Source organism: Macrobrachium rosenbergii, chromosome 43 (assembly GCF_040412425.1).
Source record: "Macrobrachium rosenbergii isolate ZJJX-2024 chromosome 43, ASM4041242v1, whole genome shotgun sequence".
In the NCBI taxonomy this organism is placed as follows: domain Eukaryota; kingdom Metazoa; phylum Arthropoda; class Malacostraca; order Decapoda; family Palaemonidae; genus Macrobrachium; species Macrobrachium rosenbergii.
Genome location: NC_089783.1, coordinates 42934125 through 42953475, shown reverse-complemented (window position 1 = coordinate 42953475; position 19351 = coordinate 42934125). Strand labels below are relative to the sequence as shown.

At 36.8% G+C, this 19351-nt stretch overlaps 2 protein-coding genes across 3 annotated transcripts in view; one reads left to right on the top strand and one right to left on the bottom strand.

Moving 5' to 3' along the window:
* LOC136828821 (uncharacterized) overlaps positions 1-18776 on the bottom strand; it is a 34268-nt gene extending 15492 nt beyond the window's left edge. Inside the window, exon 1 of the mRNA XM_067087064.1 lies at positions 18721-18776. The gene's annotated coding sequence lies outside the window, so the exon portion shown is untranslated. The remainder of the gene's footprint in view (positions 1-18720) is intronic.
* The window catches only part of LOC136828823 (phytanoyl-CoA dioxygenase domain-containing protein 1-like), a 67177-nt gene that overhangs the window by 5673 nt on the left and 42153 nt on the right, over positions 1-19351 (top strand). The window contains exon 2 of one of the 2 annotated variants that reach the window (XM_067087068.1): positions 2192-2382. The exons of the other annotated variant lie outside the window; for it this stretch is intronic. The gene's annotated coding sequence lies outside the window, so the exon portion shown is untranslated. The remainder of the gene's footprint in view (positions 1-2191; positions 2383-19351) is intronic. 2 annotated transcript variants of the gene reach the window in all.

The following is a 19351-nucleotide window of genomic DNA, read 5'->3' as shown; positions in this document are numbered from 1 at the left end:
ATTTTTGCTGTTATTGTTTTGAATAATATGGCATTTCTACCTATGAGGAGCCTCAGAGAAAAAGCATTATGATAGCCAATTCCACATTCATACTTGAGCTGCTGAGTCAAGTGTGAACCCCAAATGTTGAAGTCTTCCACATTTCTCGCTTCATTGCCAACGAGGGAGGGCTATCAAACAGCGCCAGTTAACAACCCTTCTATTTTGCCCGCTGTCTCTCATTTCCTCGGTAATAAGTTACTTTTAATCCATTACCTCTACGAAACTAACAGCAATTTGTGGGTTTTCCAATCATGTCTTCCTTCGGACATCTCTGAAATGCACACACTTCGACACTGAACCTCCGTGCACCCTCCTCTCCACGTGACCAAACTTTCTCCAAATACCCTGGTTCAACCCTCAATCTATACTAACACTGTTGCTTTTTAAGTATCTCGACATTTTTCATTCTTGAAATGCCTAATCTTATCATATACAAAGCAAGTAGTTAACATCGTAACAGCTTCAGAAATCTTTCCTTTCACAGAAATTTATAAGATAAATTCAGAAAGGGAGAGTTAGCCCAAAACTGCAAAAAGAAATATCGGTCGTTGCAAACGTGTCCATTCTTGAGGATTTCTTTCCGGATTACTTCGTCTGAGCAGTGGCTTTTGTCATTGTTTAGGTTTCAGTGTTTTGGACAATTTCAGACCCTAAGCTCAAAGAATTAAATATACCCTGTACTTCATAAATTCATTCTTTTCAAACAAAAACCTTTAAAGACGAAGACTTTTCGAATTACAGAATTACGACAAAGACGGAATTAATAATAAAAAGCTTCGTGACTGTCGTGTCAATTTTCAGTCAGATAATTCACTGTGCAGACGGATGCCACTGCCAACATACTCTATTCTTACACATTATGTTGCCACCGTAGAGGGGTAGTGCTGTCAGTGCATCTCATGCGCGGTGCACTGTATGCATTACTAAAGGTTCTTTGCAACGTCCCTCTGGGCCCCTAGCTGCAACCCATTTCATTCCTTTTACTGTTCCTCCGTTCACATTCTTTCTTCCATCTTACCTTTCTACCCTCTACTAACAATTACTTCATAGTGAAACTGCGAGGGTTTCATCCTGTTACACCTTTGTAACCTTGTACTTTTAATTTTCCTTTCAGCGCTGAATGACCTCATAGGTACCAGCGCTTGAACTTCGACCTAAATTGTGTACTCTATTTTGTTCTTACTTATATTGCCAATGCAAACATACTTGATTCTTATGTATATTTATAATGTGTATTTTTCACAATACACATTAGGGTCTACGAAAGGCACAACGCAGTTCATCTCAAGAAAAACGCTTGTGCGAATTATGGTATGAAGAGGTGTCCAGGAAACTCGTCACTAAATTTGACGTTGGGAAGGGCCAGTAATTACTGTTCGGTGTGTTTAAATCAACATGCTCTCAGATGGAGCGGTTTTCACTGATGCACTTTCACGTTTTATATATATATATATATATATATATATATATATATATATATATATATATATATATAAATATATATATATATGCATATATATGTATATATATACAGTATATATATATAGTATATATTTATATATAACATATATTATATAATTTATATAAATAAACACAGTAGATAGTTTATGAGTACGAATAAACCAATATATTTTTTATTCCTATGACGTAACTTTAAACACGTTTAAATTATTTTCACGCAGATGTGGTGAATAAATACCACGTGTTTTCAAATATGCATATATACAGTATATACTTATATATTTATACTATAAATTATATATATATATATATATATATATATATATATATATATATATATATATATATATATATATATATATATGAATATTCATATTACACTGTAGTATTACAGGAAAAGACATTCATATATATATATATATATATATATATATATATATATATATATATATATATATATATATATATATATATATATATATATATATATATATATATATATATATATATATATATATATATATATATATATATAGTATTTATAAACACGTGTGTGTGTGTGGTGTTTCCTTCAGAGTTTTTACTTATATTGGAATGGATTCATATACGTAACATATCGAGCGAATTTGGAGATAGAAAAAGGAGTACAACCGAAAATTACAAATAACTTTCTTTTGCTTTTATGCAGAATGGGAGATGGCTGTTACACTCTGCTAATTTAGGAATCCTTCGTTACTGAACAACAGATTTATGCCACATAAAGACAACGCCCCATTCTTGTGGCTGAAAAACGATGCTTATCCGCATTCAACTGCGCTATGAAAATCAGGATGTATCCGGTGCGGCAACATGGTAAAACTGCAGTCTAGCTGCCATTGCGTGAGTATTACGTTTTTTGGTTTCTATTTTTCTTTTTTTTTTTTTTCCGTCATCGTTCGCTCGCGAATACTGTTATGAACTTTCACCCTCTAGTTTAATGTAAGAATCATAATCCTTGTCCTCGTTAACTGCCAACTGCGTCATATCATCGTAGGAACGTGGCCGGGCCGCGTTCACCCGTCTTATAGTACAATATAACCTTAGGCCTAGTGTCTGAGTAAAACTATCGATGTTCAGCGTATTTATTTAACATCCTGATAGGAATCACAAATATTTCATCGTTTAAGATATGCGGGGTGTAAGTAACTTCCATTATTCCCACCATGCTCCGAGAGATATCTTCGCCGACTTTAAATAGCTTAACAAAAACAACAAGCAACGAAAGTTAGTCAGCTTCTGTTTTGGGCACAGTCTGCCTGAAGAACTAACTCACTCTCGGCAACTCGAGAACTTGTTTTTGTGTCTTTGCTTCTTCTTCTTCTTTCCCTTTCCCTTTCTTTTCGTTTTCACTGATACAAAAGACCGGGTCGATGACTTTCGTTTGTGTTTGGTTTTATCGTCTCTAAGTACGATTATGATTAGATATTGCATGAATACAATTTATCTATATGTTTATCTACTGATCACAATAGATATACAGATGTGGTTTTATAAAAGCAACATCTCAGACGTCACACTGTATATATATATATATATATATATATATATATATATATATATATATATATATGTGTGTGTGTGTGTGTGTGTGTGTGTGTAAGCTTAATTTCTAACGATGAGCTGAAAGCACCGAAACATGTGTGGCGGTAAAAGCGTGATGACGGAGGTGCTGTGCATGATGACGACTAATCCCGGCTGCTAATAATTAGCGAACATTAAAACGAATGTTATTGCTATTGTTAGCGATGGTATAATCCCGTCCCAGTGGATGTGAGTCACACGAACACAAGGATGATTGAGGCTGAAAGTGAAAGTAGAATGAGAGAAAGAGAGATGACAGGGGGGTGGGAAATGGTAATCGTAAGAGAAAGGTCAACTTGAGAGAGCGATTTGAGAGGAAAAGCTACCGTCGTAATACCGCGGAACTGCCACGGGTCATTTGAATGTTGCATCACTTCCTCGGTATTGTTTCTTGGTCGCCATGTTTTTCCTGCTAATACTTCCAAGTTATTAAATATTTTTTTTTTTTAGCAATCACGTATTTCTGTTTCTCCAACTGACCATTATTACTAAACACTTACACATCTTTTCACTTCGGTACGACGTTTATCTCTCTCTCTCTCTCTCTCAAATAATTTGATCAGCAACATTTACACACGTATGAACACTTGGATAAAAGTCTCGTTAATTCTCTCTTCTTCTTTACCTTTGATCAGCAACATTCACACACGTATGAACACTTGGATAAAAGTCTCGTTAATTCAGTTTGTTTATATAGAGCCTCTTATATGCTTTACCTGCTCTTTGACGTGCGCCTTCTCTCATCCAACAATCAATCAGATACAAAATCAATATATATATATATATATATATATATATATATATATATATATATATATATATATATATATATATCTATATATACATATACACACACATATATTATATATATATATATATATATATATATATATATATATATATATATATATATATATATGTACTATGTCTAACTAAATCACGAAAATATGGAACGTGATGAATATATAGATAAAGACAAAATCCCATGTACTAGGAAAATATGGAAGAGAAACAAGGGAGTGCTGCAAGGCCTTTGTACTTACCGTCCTTTACTTAGGTAAGTAAAGGACGATAAGTCGAAAGGCCTTGCAGCACTCCATTGTTTCTCTTTCCTTCGTGAATTTTGTCTTTATTAATATATATAATGTGTATAACGTGCGCCTGAGTGTGTTTATACAGTATATGAATATATCAAGATAAGGGTCGGTAGAGGCGACCGTAAGAATTATCAGGGCATCACGTTGCCTAATAATAATCCTCGACTGGGGATTAATCCAAGAAGAAAAACAACGTTGCCTAATATATCAGGGATGGTTTATTGGTTCATTATCTCATACTGATTGAGAAAGTAAAACAGAAGACTGATATGCGAAGAACAGCGTGGGTTTCGATGCGAAGGAGGTAGTGAGGATCAAGTACTATGCTATGAAATGGTTATGCGAGGAATTTGAGAGCAGAAGGAAACAAGTAAAAAATGCGCCGAAGTTTCATCGGCGCAATCGAGTTTTCTGTACAGCACATAATCAAGGCCACCGAAAATAGATATACCTTTCGGTGGTTTAGGTATGATGCTGTATAAACCGCTGGCACAATAGTTTTCTTTTCAGAAAACTAAAACCTACCTGTGGCATACATGTATCTAGGAGAAGCTTATGATGAAATCGATAAAATCGATAGGGGGCGTTGAGAATGTGTGGTATAGAAGATAGCTTACCGAGTGTGATTAAAAGTCTGACAATGGAAATTTAGCCTCTGTTAAAATATATAGGCAGGGATGTGACTAATTTGGTGTAAAAGTGGATCTGAGACAAGTATGTGTTGTCTCCGTGGCTGTTCCATATCTTTATTGATGGGGTGACTAGAATAGTCAGAGAAAGGATATTATATGTAGGAGCCGGTTTGAGAATTGAAAACATGAGTCGTGAATTATGAGTAGAGTGGTTGGTGTTAGCAAATGATGCAGCACTGATTGGGAATAGTGATGGGAAACTGCAGAAACGAGTAAAAGAGCTTGATATTGTTTGCAAGCAAAAGGAGTTGTGAGTATTTTGAACAGAACTTATGTAGTTATTTTAGTAAATAGAAACGAGGAAGATGGAGCAACGAATGATGTGGAAGGCGGGAGAATGGAGCCTGTTGATTTATTTGAGTCGTAGTAACAGATGATGGAAGGATAAGTAAAGAGGTGAGTCACAATATGCAAAACAAGAACGGTAGTGTGGTGCGTTCAGAAGACTGGGGAGAGACTTTTATTATTTATGGAAACGAGTTGGTAGTGTATGAAAGATAATGATCCAACTCTCCTTTATGGCAGTGAAGAATGAAAGTTGAATGCGAATGAAACAAAAAAATGTTGAAGCTGTTGAGATGAACTGTTTGTACGGTGTGTGAAATATGGAGACGCATCATCGTGCCCTCCAAGACATAGGTGTAAGAATACATGTAGATCAGAGTATTCTGACGTGGTTCAGTCATGTGGAAAGAATGGACAACCAGTGTTTCCTGAAACAAGTGTAAAATTGACAAGCATTAGAGGAAAGGAGATGGAGGTCCTGGACGTGTTGGATAGATGGAGTAAGAGACGTATGGGAAAGGTAGGGCCTTAATCCAGGAAGTGCTAGAGCTCCCACAAGATAAGAGTGAATAATGGTTTGTGTAGGGGATTCAACTTGCTGCTGGTGATTCTTCTTTGTACGAGTTTGATGGGGCTCAAGTTGTGGAATTTATACTGTGCAGAGCGTTAATCCACAATTCATTTGTAAAAGTATGAAGTTGGCAGTGGCTACACATGGCTCCAGACGAAAAACAGAACAATGGCCAGTGCCAACTTCATGCTTGTATATATTTATATAAATATATATATTGCGTGCGCGCACACACACACACACATCTAAATATATATATATTGGTGCGTGTGTGCGAGGGTTGACTTGTGGGGTGTAGTTCAGTGGTAGTCCCTTGAGCTCGTATTTGCAAGGTTTAAGGTTCTCATCCCCAGCCCCCATTATAATTGCATCCAAGTTGGTCCGGGTCTTCCCATTCTTCCGGTTGACACTGGAGCCCAGATGTCGTTAAGAGGTACTGTTCTCCTCGGGGTTGTTTTAAGGGCATGTCCAAGCCATCTCCATCTCCCCCTCATCATCATCTCATCTACATATGGAACTTCTGCAATTTCCCTTATATTATCATTTCTCACTCTATCCTGCAATATGACTCCTACCTAACATTCTTGACAAATTTTCGAAATATACTTGTAGTTTCATTACCATACCTTGATTCATGTCCGTATGCATTACAGATTGTTCTAAACTAATATAATCTTACATTCGTATACGATTTAGGTCTGTTTGATTTCCAAATCTTATAAAGCCTGCCCGTCGTTTGATTTTTATTTCTATTTTTTTTAGCCTTTCACTAAATTCCATCCCTAGAGATCCTGTTGTCCAGATTTTCGAAAGATTCAGCCTCATCAGTCTTTTTCCCCATCTAGTGTTATTTCATCCCTTTTGTGCAAACTCAGCCCTCATTACTTACGTTTTTGTTAATTTTTCTTTAGCCTCATCTCTCTAGATGTATGATGCAATCTATTAAGCAAGTTTTATAAATCTCTTGGTATTTTGCTGATTAAGGCAGCTTCATCTGCATATTCTAAGCATGTCAAGTGTCTATTATTACTCCAAGTTAAACATTCTCTTCCATCTCTTGACTGCTTTTTCCATTATAAAATCTCCGCAGATTCTCTTGACAAAACCCCATCAATGTTAACTTTGCATGTGTTTCAGTAGCGGATAGTTTCAGTTAGATTTACACATTTAAAGATCATATCATTACGACGCAAGACCCTCCATGATATTTGGTTGTGGACGGAGTCAAATATTGTCATGTAATTAGCAAAATCCATCAGAAGGGGATTCTTAAATTCCTTTCACTTCTACACAATGTCTTCACAGAAATATGGTGCGTAAATGTATTGTAATTAATTTATTGAAAATTATTTATCCATTTGGAATTTGACTTCATCTCGTTTTTTAACAGAATTAATGACAGGGAAATGTTTTTGCCTAAAACTTTGGTTATATCTGGCTTTAGAGGAAATACCATAAGTACCTCGTATTATATACATAACATAATATGAATATGTACTAGATTAAGTTAAAAATGAAAAAAGAACGTGGAAAAGTTGTCAAAGCGAATGCTACCCCAGTTACATATTAATAAGTGTTATTTGTCTGCATCATACTCTTCGAAAGGGCTAATTACCATTCTCTAAAAGGAGGCTATTATCTCCACAGGTCTATTGTCTCGATGTCCTTGTGGTACCTTCAACATTGTATCACATTTTTAGTACATATTCATGTCGTCCAGGTCATAGCTTTATTTTGCTTCGTGTTAATTGTTGTCAAAATGAACATGTGCCTTCTCTCTCTCTCTCTCTCTCTCTCTCTCTCTCTCTCTCTCTCTCTCTCTCTCTCTCTGTTGAAGGTTATAGGAGATTTTACTTTTAAGACTACAGTCGACACAGACAAATTGCATATTCTCTCTCTCTCTCTCTCTCTCTCTCTCTCTCTCTCTCTCTCTCTCTCTCTCTCTCTCTCTCTCTCCCCTATTCCACTGTTACTTATCATCGTTCTCCGTTTCTGACTATTCATAACGATATTCAGGACCATCCATTCTCAGACGTTTTCTGTTCAAGCAGTTACTTGTAGTTGAATCATTAGTTTAATATTACAAAGAAAAATACAAAGACATAGTAAAATCAGAAAAAATAAGGCCGCTTAAGTTCACCGAGTCGGTAATAATCCAGTTGCTTCAATTTCTGGCTTAAAAAAAAAAAAAAGAATTAAGAAAATACTGCGGTGAGAAAATGGCATGTAGCTTCCGGGGTTACCTTACCGTAAAGTACCGTCAATTGCGGTGCATTTTCTCTCTGCGGTGTTGTGGAGGGGTCATTATAGGAAAAGGAGGCTTTCCCTAAGGAAGTATTCACATAAGTTCGTTTTGCTACCGTGCTTTGTGGACTTCAGTTTAATGATCTGATTATCTGTACTTTCCTTCAGTTGTCTCTAATGGCTGGTCAGTGGTCAAGAGTCCGTGCTGCCGTGAAATAAAGTATTCAGATTATGCAAATTTGATTTTTCTCAAATTACTAGGGTTGCAGTTCGTTACGTGATAATACCTGGCTTTGTTGTTGTTTCTTTCGTTGTTGTGTTGCCAGTTTACAACGTCAGTAACTCAGTTATATAAATGGTAATCGCATCACAGAGTCCGTTATTTCCTTCCATTTTTTACTAATGACCCCACTTCCGGAATGTTGCGGATTGATTACCGAGTGTTGCAATTTTACTCCTGCTTCTTCTCTTAGTGGTTCCTGGCGTGCACGGAAGGTGCACCCATGGGAGAGAGATGTAGGTCATCTTCTGGGCCATTTTTTCACACACACACAGAGAGAGAGAGAGAGAGAGAGAGAGAGAGAGAGAGAGAGAAAGAATGACGGGATTTTATAGTATGCTATGGAACTCATAAGAACAGAACAGACTGTATCCCTTTCCATGGCGTTTTCATCAAATAAAGAGATTAGTTTTCTATTTTCAATAGTTGGAGTGTCTTTCCTTGAAGATAGTCGAAAGGATATCAGTTCTTATCTTTCATTATGTATATATTCTTCCAGTTTTTATAAGAGCTCTTCAACGAGGAGATTTTAAAACGGCATTACCTACAGGAGAAAGTCTCCAAAAAAGGCTAACGTGTATGTGTGCAGATTACAGTTATCTGAAGGATTTGACGGTTGCTAGAATTAAACAGATGCCTTATATTCGTTATGAAATGTCTGTGCTTAGTGATACATGCCTTGATAGGCTTTGTGCTTTCTGGTGCACCAAGAAATGTATTGTTATTAGTTCGTACAGAAACCTCCACAACAAAGGTAAACAGTGGCAAGGCTAGGTACTGATAATTATGTATTTTGGAGCACGAAGGTTCTTTTTGCTAGCGTTTCTTGGAGAAAGTAAACCCAAAAAATGCATTGCCAGTGTTTTTCTTAAAACTATGGTAGCGCATAAGAATAAGGAAGTCGACCAGGCATTTGTGATAAAAGGAAATAATTCAGACTCTTATGTTTTTCCTCTTCAGCAGATCAGCTTTTATGATGGTAATTAGGCGATTACAAAATTTGTTGATGCTGTCGATTATAGATAAAACATTAACACGTGTCTAATACACTTGTATACAGTTACCTATTCTGTTGCAAAACAGTTAGGATTTTCCGCTGTAAAGTGAGGTTTTTGATGAGGATGACATTTATAAATAGAATGTCGAATATGCTTCTTAAAAGAAGCGAGCGTTCAAGCACAGTTTGTCCATCCGAGTAAATTAATCTCCAAAGAGTAACAGAAACGAAAAAAGAAAATTCAGTCAGGGGTAGAAGAAGGAGAGAACACCTGGAGGAAGATGTGAAGGGAGCAGACGTTTTTACGAGACACTTTTAAGACCTTCGTTTTCCAGTCAGCTACCGTAGAAGTGTGATCTGCTTAAGATACCCCACATATCTGGACCGTGCACATAAGTAACTTAATTTATCCGAGGTTTATGGTCCTCGTCGTTGCCTTGCGGGGTTATGAAACGTGTTTGTACGTTGGTTCGTTTCTAAAGTAAGTTGCACGTAGAATGTTAGCATAATAAACCCATTCAGGTAATCTCTAGTAGTCATTTTATTCTTCAAATATAGAAGCAAAAGAAGCAGTCTGCATTGTTAGTTAATCACAAACTTCTGCTTTGCAATTTGACAAGAGACCATTTTCCTTATGTAAACGTCTCCCCCGTAGGAGGGTAGTGTCGTCAGTGCACCTCATGCGGTGCATTGTAGGCATTACTTAAGGTTCTTTTTAGCGCCCCTTCGGCCCCTGGCTGCAACCCCTTTCGTTCCTTTCACTGTACCTCCGTTCATATTCTCTTTCTTCCAACTTATTTTCCACCCTCTCAAAATAGTGCAGCTGCGAGATTTTCCTCGTGTCACACCTTTCAGAACTTTTTACTGTCAATTTCCGTTTCAGCGCAGAATGACCTCATAGGTCCCAGTGCTTGGCCTTTGGCCTAATTTCTGTATTCTATTCTATTCTTGTGTAGACGTCTCTATTGTTTAGTGTCTTATCTATCAATCGATGTCTCTGTTCTGCATAATTTTGAACAATAGATACGCTGAAGAGTGTAGTTAACCATACTGTTACCACAAATGCAGTCAGTTATGATTGCCAATATTATCTACAAACAAGTAAAAAATGCGCCGAAGTTTTTTCGGCGCAATCTTGTACAGCCGCCACGGCGTCTAATCAAGGCCAGCGAAAATAGATCTATCTTTTGGTGGTCTCGGTATGCCCCATGAAACTTGAACCAGGGCTAACTTTAACCTTAAATAAAATAATAACTACTGAGGCTATATGGCTGCAATTTGGTATGCCCTCTAGCCTCAGTAGTTTTTAAGATCTGAGGGCGGACGGAAAAAGTGCGGACAGAATAAAGTGTGGACGGACAGACAAAGCCGGTACAATAGTTTTCTTTTGCAGAAAGCTAAAAAGCATGTTGTTGTCAGACTGCTCGCAAAGATAACAGGAACTAATGAAGTTGGTGAACGCGGAAGAAGCGAGTAGATGATTATCGTCTTTCAAGCCGCATAGTCTTTAAGTAATATCGTCTTAAATCTAGTAGATATTGTCTTTAAGTGATGTCATCTTTAAGTAATATCGTCTTAAAGCTAGTGGATATTGTCTTTTAAGTGATATCATCTTTAAGTAATATCGACTTTCAGCAAGTGGATATCGTTTTAAGTAATGCCGTCTTCAAGCAAATAGAGATCGCCTTAAGTAATATCGTCTTTAAGCAAGTAAATATCGTCTGTAAGCGAGTAAATATCGTCTTTAAACAAGTAGATATCGCCTTCAAGTAATATCGTCTTAAAGCAAGTAGATACCTACTTTAAGTCATAATGTAAGCAAGAAAATACTGTCTCTAAGTAATATCGTTTTTAAGTAATATCGACTTTAAGCGAGTGGATGTCGTCTTTAAGCAGTTAGATATCATCTTTGAGCAAGTAGATAACGTAGTTAAGTATTATCGTTTTTAAGCAAGCAGATATCCTCTTTGGGTATTTGAAGTACTTTGTGTAATCTTGCGTAGCAAAAACAGCACTCTGAATTTTTTCATATATTTAGTCACAAGGACAGTCACTTGCTGATAACCTTATCTACCATTATAGATTTTAGTCAAATTCAGCAACCCCCGGGGGTGCGAAGCCGGTTCCTAAGGGGTGCCAGGATGCCTATGAATAATTAAATCAAAATATATTTTTATATACGCATGTTTTTTTCTGTAATAAATATAAAAATAAATAATAATAATAGTAATAATTATTATTATTATTATTATTATTATTATTATTATTATTATTATTATTATTATTATTATTATTATTATTATTATTATTTTAGCTACAGCAGTGCTCTGAGCTACAGATAGACCTGCACCTAATATCCTAATGAAGTAGCAACGTTGCAGCAGACTCGAATGAAGATTAAAAAAATGTGGTTTTATTATTAATACACATCATATCAACTTTGTATTTTAGCTTTTTTTTTTTATTTGAGCAATTCAGGGGGTGCGAGAACTGACTGCTGATTCGAAAGGGGTGCGTACGTTGAAAAAGATTGAGAAGAATATTAATACTCTCCAGCTATTATTGAGTATTATGTTCATGCTAACCCAGACTATTCAGTCTGCATGTTTATGAATTCTCATTATGCTCGTGTGGCATTACTGTAGGTATGCGAGAAAGCGCAAGACCTGTCTTAGACAAATAAGGAAATATTTCATTAAATGACAGCTTGTCCTCCTTGATAACAACACGAAGAGAATTCTCTTTTCGTAAATTAAGTGACCCTGGGAACACAGAGAAGCAAATTCCAGAATTGTGATATGAATTCTCATTATAGTCATGTGGTATTAGGTATGCGAGGAAGCGCAAGACCTGTCTTAGACAAATAAGGAAATATTTCATTAAATGACAGTTTGGTTTGTCCTCCTTGATCACAACACGAAGAGAATTCTCTTTTCGTAAATTAAGTGATCCTGGGAACACAGAGAAGCAAATTCCAGAATTGTGAGGAGAAAGAGATTATTACAATCTTTCGGAAAACCAAGCAATTTAGGCATTTTTAAAAAAGTTGTGCAATCATAAATATAATTTCAAAGACCCCAATTTTAGTCACAGTTTCAGGGAGTCTGTGCTTCTAAGAGATGATAATTGAAATTCATATTAACATTAAAAAATTTTGGCAAACTCATTGACACAATTTGCTCTTGAGCTTAAGTATTGCGCAATGTGAGAAAGTTCTGGCAGTGTGGATGCATGAGCAATTTACTTGTTCATTTTAAAAAGATAAAAAGATGTAAGCAAATGCAAAACTGCAAATACTCTGCAAGATATTCAGTGTCTTCGCATTACACACACGTCCTCATGGACGGAAAATATCAGGTACAGACAGCTCAGAAAGTAGCTAACAATTCTTTTAAACAATTCGTGAATGAGAATGACTGTTAAACTTACACGGTAAAAAAAAAAAAAAAAAAAAAAAAAAAAAAAAAATATATATATATATATATATATATATATATATATATATATATATATATATATATATATATATATATATATATAGAAATGTTGACGAGTAAAACTGAGAGAATATAGAAGGGAGGTTTATGTATTAGTTTTGAAATTAGTCATGAATTACTGCTATAAGGATCTGGCTAATGCTTTCTGCAAGTGTTGACGGGACGTCCAACCTAATTATTCGTAGAGAGAGAGAGAGAGAGAGAGAGAGAGAGAGAGAGAGAGAGAGAGAGAGAGAGAGAGAGAGAGAGAGAAAGAGAGAGAGAGAGAGAATTAAAACCACCTAACCGGGAAAGTCACATTCCAGCACCTGGTTCCTATAAAAATCTTCTCAAAGATAAGAGGCTTAAAAAACTTCTCGGCGAATCTGAGGTTCTCCACGGTTTCAAAAATGAAGAAATGGTGGTCGTTCTTTTGATAATTAGGATGTCAAGTCTGTGGGCGTGCAAATGACCAGGAGCTCGGTATAACTGACTTGTAATTGTCCGTGAATGCATTTTCTCTAACTTACTTCCTCCTCTTCTTCCCTTCCTCGCTGCTTACTTTTAGTTTTCTGTCAAAGGAAACTGTTGAGATGGCTATTTGTCTGACCGTCCGCACTTTTTTGTCCGCTCTCAGATCTTGAAATCTACTGAGGGTGGTATGTTGATCTTCTACCCTCCAGTCATCAAACATATCAAGTTGAAGCCCTCTAGCCTCGGTAGTTTTTATTTTTTATAAGGTTAAAGTTAGCCATGATCGTGCGCCTGGCACCGCTATAGATACCAACAACACAGGGCCGTGGCTGAAAGTTTTAGGGGTCGCGGCTAAGATTTGCACAGAAAACTCGATTGCTTCTTACTACCTGTTACCTCTCGTCACAGCATCTCTCATCCTCTCTGAAACACCGTAGAATTCTGATTCCGCTTTCCATCTTACGGCAATTATCCTCTCTTTAAAAACTGGGTGTGGTGGAATATAGCTTCTATTCAGGTCCTTCCCCGCACGCTTCTCTTCTACCATCGCTCTTATCTTCTTCTTCTTCTTCTTCTTCTTCTTTTTATTCATAATTAACCCGATAGTTGTTATTCGCCTAAAAAAATATGAAATCTTTCGGTTCCGACGCGTTCAACTTCCGTGTCAGAATTCGTTTATTGATTTTTTTTATCATTTATCGAAAAAATTATTTTACTTTCTTTAGCGACCAGAGATTTCAATTACGTATATGAGTCTGCGCGGATGATTTCGTGGGTGAAGCCATAATTAAGATTCTGCGAAATGTGCAGAGAGAGAGAGAGAGAGACTCGTAATAGTTTTATGTATAAATACTTCAGTTCATTTTTTTTGTTTGAAACCTGCAGTACATCAGTGACAAACCTGCTATTTAGACCTTGAGAGCTTGAATAATTAAGGGGTACATGTGTAATTAAAAGCTATAATAGTTTCGTCCTGCATTGTCCCAGTACGATGACATTGAAACCGATGACCTGCTCCAGCTAGCAAACTGTCAAAAAAACCGGATACATTATGAAACGAACAGACGAATGTTTTGTGTTGTCTGCTTTGCGCGGGAAGGAGTTGGGTCATTTCAGGCGGCGGGAAAAATTCGTCCAATGCATGAACGAAAACGAACCCAGTATTTAATGTTGTATACAAAAACCGAATCCCCATATAACCGTCGCATTATATGGAACGTGTTTTACGAAACGCAAAAAGTACGCCTGATGGATAGATGAGGTTAAGGCCACATGCATATTCTATGGCTTTTTAATTTTTTTTATGCTCTCTGATGTGCTTCGAGCGGATGTGACGTCAAGTTCAGGTGCTTTTGTCTAGTTTAGGTCAGGAAAAATAACGACCGCCGGACTAATTGGGCCACCGAGGGGTAGATTGTTATGGTCAGCGGTTAACGGTCGGATGACCTCCCAAAACAACGAACGTCAAGAGTGAACAAATCGTAGGAAGAGGCGTCGGGGAAAGAAACCAGTTACTGCCAGTCGAAACGGCATCTAGCAGTTTTCCCTGCCATTACCAGTCCGGTGGGCGTCGTTTGTCCTTTGTTTTCACCCCCGTTGCTTTTTACATTTACATATCACCACAAGGAAACTTTCTCTTGGTAAAAGTCGGGTAAGGTTTCTTCTTTTTTAGGAGGGCGGAGACACAACAAATGTACGAGATGCAAAAGAATGCGCTCGCCGTGGTATAGGATCTCGAGAAAGTGAGGAATCGGGTTTCTGAAAGCAACGCCTCTGCCGGACGGTATGGCTATAGTGATCCGCATTCTGAAATTCTGCTTTCAACCTAAATTGCCTTTTCATCTATCTCATTACATTTTCCTCCTCTATCGGGAGATGAAAGCAAAACTGAAAGCAGAATGATGTAGAGAAATTAGATTAACAATTTTTTTAAGAAATTCAAAAATAATCTCTAGGCTACAAATTACCGAAGTAAAAGTTAGTTCTAGCCCCCAACGCTTTCCATTACATTAAAAATGTGCTTATGATTGCGAATGGCAAAAGAATTCTTATAATAAAAAAAACTGTACATGGCAAACACCTTACACACACACACACACTACTGATTCGGATGTAGGCAAACATAAATAACACCTTTATGAGCCACGCATTAAGGGTGCATATTCATCATCATCCGATCTATCAGTTCCGTGCTTTTTAGGAAATACTTGATTAATACTAAATAGAGAAACGCCCGTCATCACTATATTTTTAGTGACAAATACATATGCTCAAACGCACTGCAAGAATATAAAGAGTATAGGGTGTACTCATGCAAATGCAGTGCATGTTTAATATATATATATATATATATATATATATATATATATATATATATATATATATATATATATATATATATATATATATATATATATATATATAAGCAGTTTTGTGTTTATTGAACGAAGGGTAACACGAGTCCCTTCTCAATCGGATACCATCGTCTGCTTCCCCAAAAATGTAGCCCTTTCGACCCCCAGCTGCATGCCCTTCTATTCCTTTTACTGTACCTGCGTTCATGTTACTTTTCTTCTACCTTACTCTCTGCAGGGGTTTCCTATTTTTACACTTTGAAAACTTTCTTTACTCTCAGTTTCCGTTTCATGAACTCACAGGTTCCAGCTCTTGGCCATTGGCGTAAATTTTAAATTCTAATTCCAATTATAATTTTAAAAAGTAGCATTTCTGTTTCCCGTATTCAAAGATTCTGATGTAACATGAATAATCTGAAAGCTCTGAGACTTATTTCCGTGAACTGATACACAGTTGTTGTCGTGGCTTCCAGTCAGGCGAGTTTTAGGTGTCTGTGAAAGAAAACTGTTGTGTCGGCTTTGCCTGTCCGTCCTCACTTTTTTCTGTCCGCCCTCAGATCTTAAAAACCACTGAGGCAAGAGGGCTGCAAGTTGGTATGTTGATCATCCACCCGCCAGTCATCAAACATACCAAATTGCAGCCGTCTAGCCTCATTAGTTTTTATTTTATTTAAGGTTAAAGTTAGCCATAATCGTGCCTTTGGCAACGGTATAAGGCCAGGCTCATACAGCATTATACCAAGACCGCCGAAAGATAGATCTGTTTTCGGTGGCATTGATTATACTATGTACAGAAAACTTGATTGCGCCGAAGACACTTCGGCGCATTTTTTACTTGTTTCATTGTTGCAACGGAAATATTTCTCCTGTTTCACGATTTTTGCAAACGTGGCTGGCAGGATTTTGCAACTCACAAGTTAAATCTTACTGAAATAAAGTACGTTTCTCTTGGCCCATTTAACATATGTCCCGTAAGCAGTTTGATTTTTGTATTTGTATTTAACAAACTTCACTCCAGTTAACATTTTCATTTACGAGGAGCTATCTTTTGTTATTAATGAAACTAAAAGGTTCGTTATATTTAGTAAGAGACTAAAATGCTATGAAAAGTTAACAAAGGTGTCGATCACTTTTGGTTGGTTTTTTACTAAACACACGAACACACACACACACACATATATAAAGTGTATGTGCTTGTGAAGATAAGGGAAAAATCTGTGAATCAGATTTTGAATCATAACACAGCATAACACAATAGATTCACTTCTCAAAGCAAAACGTTCTTTCGGAAAACCACATCGTCCGCGGGTCATTTGTCATTTAGTTCCACATCGAGATCAATAAGCCGTTCAAGAGGCCATGATCGCTGAACCGTAAAGCGCTTCGTAAATGGTCTTTAAACTTTCAAAAATCGGATAAAAAAATGAAAAAAAGAATTAGATAACTGATTTTCAAAAACCGGATAAAAAAAGGATTGGAGAACTGACAAATCACGGTGACTTCCACTGGTTTCTAGAGACTGTTGTTTTGTTATTCTGGTTATCCTACCTTTATGGTCCTCGGAATATGTTGTTTCCAGCCTCCTTCGTCCTTGGGAATACTTTCCTGCCTTCATGAGTCCTTGGTTATGCTCTCATATCCTACCTTCACGATCCACAGCAACCACAAGGAAAGTCACCGTTTCCTGCTTTCATAATCCTTGTAATTTATGACAAATGGTAGAGACAGACTTGACAAGAGAGGCAACACAGTTACCGAGTGTAATATTGATGGGCTTTAAAGAAAACTTGTGCCTAGCAATAGTGGGTAATTGAGAGACGCTGCTCATCTTGGCGCGAGATGCTGTCCATGGACCCATCTTCTAGGGAAAGTTTTTATTTTTGCGTGGGTAAACTGGTCTGCGTTTTAGGTTTAAATTTGGCGGCTTGCGAAAAGGCCACTTCTTCACTTTCTCTAACTACTTTAACTAACAGAATTTGTGTTATAGTTCACTTACGATCTAATGCCAACGTTAATTATTTTTAATATGTCTTGTCCTAAAAACAAAGAAAGAGAGAGAGAGAGAGAGAGAGAGAGAGAGAGAGAGAGAGAGAGAGAGAGAGAGAGAGAGAGAGATAAGAGAATGTCAGATATATATGCAAGGTGATATATATATATATATAAATATGTAAATATATATATATATATATATATATATATATATATATATACTGTATATATGTATATTTATATAGTTATATATATAAATATAGATTAAAAAAATATTCACAATCACTTTCAGGATAGAAAAAATTACAGTGCGTCAGGAGTCAAGTAAAATCAACTTGCTTAAATAACTATATGAACACCACCCAGCCTACGTAAAATTAATGATCATGACAGAGAAACACAGCTTGACAAATTGAAATTTGACTTTGTTTATCTCTGTGTTTAAAGCACAGCCAGAGACATCATTTCAGTTCGCGCTGTGGTCTATGGGCAGCAGGAGCCACAGAGGAATCAAAAGAATAATCGTTGGGATGGTTACCATAGGCCACAGCCATACACAACCATACCCAAAGACAGTCAAGATATATATATATATATATATATATATATATATATATATATACGTATATATATATATACGTATATATATATATATATATATATATATATATATATATATATATATATATATATATGAAATTTTTATCACACCGTGATTTATATTCAATCATGAAGCTACGAAATGTTGTTTAATATAAAAATTCACGCTACTTCGGGAATATCCCCGATGGGGAATTATCACCGGGTGGAAATGTATGAGTAACAAATGGATCGGTACTGCCGGGTCTCGATCCCTCGACACGGTTACCTTCCAGCAACACCAGTCAACGGTCTACCCATTGAGCCATCACGCAGACGCGGCAGCAACGATCCATTTGTCACTTATACATTCCCCTTCGGTGACAATTCCCCATCGGGGATATTCCTGAAGTAGCGTGAATTTTGATATTAAACAACGTTTTGTAGCTTCACTATATATATATATATATATATATATATATATATATATATATATATATATATATATATATATATATATATATATATATATATATATATCTCCCCCCACGTGCACCACCTTTCAGTAAGCGACCCGGTGACACCACGCTAACGACACACTATCTGACAGAACACTGGCCCTCTCGTCTGTCTCCCGAAGACCAAAGAAAAGGGAAAGTGAAGTTCCCAACTCGAAGGGGGAGGGGCAAGAGTGATGATGCTTCGTGGGAGGGATCCTATGCCGGGATGGTCCTGGGGAAAGGGTCCTTTACCTCGGAAGGGGGAGTGGTGGGGACAGGATCTGCCTTGTCTGCTTACCTGGATTTACGGTTTGCCTTTGCCTGTGCTTGGAAGAAAATGTAAACTATACCCGTCAGCTCAGGGATATATATATATATATATATATATATATATATATATATATATATATATATATATATATATATATATATATATATATATATATATATTAACATACAAAGCTTTTGCTTTTTATGAGTAACTCCAGATGATGTTAACGTTCTGGTTGTTAGCAAATATTTGATGGGCTTGGTTGCTAGCCCCAAAGTCCTCTCTACACTGGGTGGGGGGCAACCCATCACGGTTAACTAACCGCCAGTTGCCTGGTTCACTGCTTAGGTCAAGCGAGAAACAATAGATGTTACAGGAAACGGGCATTGAGCTGTTTGGCCTTCATGGGATTGAACTCA